This window comes from Protopterus annectens, chromosome 13.part0 (assembly GCF_019279795.1).
Source record: "Protopterus annectens isolate FY-2018-M chromosome 13.part0, PAN1.0, whole genome shotgun sequence".
Classification (NCBI taxonomy): Eukaryota; Metazoa; Chordata; order Ceratodontiformes; family Protopteridae; genus Protopterus; species Protopterus annectens.
The window spans coordinates 635,972,316-635,972,992 of NC_056747.1; positions in this window are offsets into that span (position 1 = coordinate 635,972,316).

Here is a 677-nt window from a genome sequence, read left to right on the forward strand (position 1 = left end):
TAACTTTGCCAGAAAACCACAATTTTATGAGAAATAGCCCAAAAAATATGAGGTGAAAATCTGGACAGTTGAGAGGTATGTTAGTTAAGAGTGTCATACTTATTGTTATTCCTCTTTAGAAAATGCATGTTGATGCAGAACCTGGTGTTAATGTTTTAAGAGAATTAGAGTGCTATTTAAAATTGTTCTTGATTTGGGCATTTGTTCCCCGTTACTTTTGGTTCTTGGGAAGAAAGTTGGAGGTATGTTGGAGAAGAAGAAAACATGACAAAAATTCACAAGAAACTAAGTAGCCCAATTTCCTTTAATGCAAATTCTCTTGCAGAAACTGATCTTCTGTTATTCTTTCTCTATGACCTAAACAGTGGGCTGTCAACTGTTTCTTATGAGGGAGTGGAGATGGGTGGAATTCACCTGTTCAGTCATCTGTTCCTAAAATTGTTGTTCCCTGCTGATTTCCTTTCAGGGGTTGTCCTTAATGAGCTGAGACATCCAGCTCCTACACCTCATCCACACTTTATGCTACACACCTACATACCATCCATACCTGATCTGCTTTCTGGTAGCCTATGGGAGGACCCTAACTTTTTTTTTCTCTCACTACCTGGCAGCTTCATCACCTACCTTTATATCTGTCAGCCTCTTAAAACAAGAAATCTGGACAAAGTCAAATATAA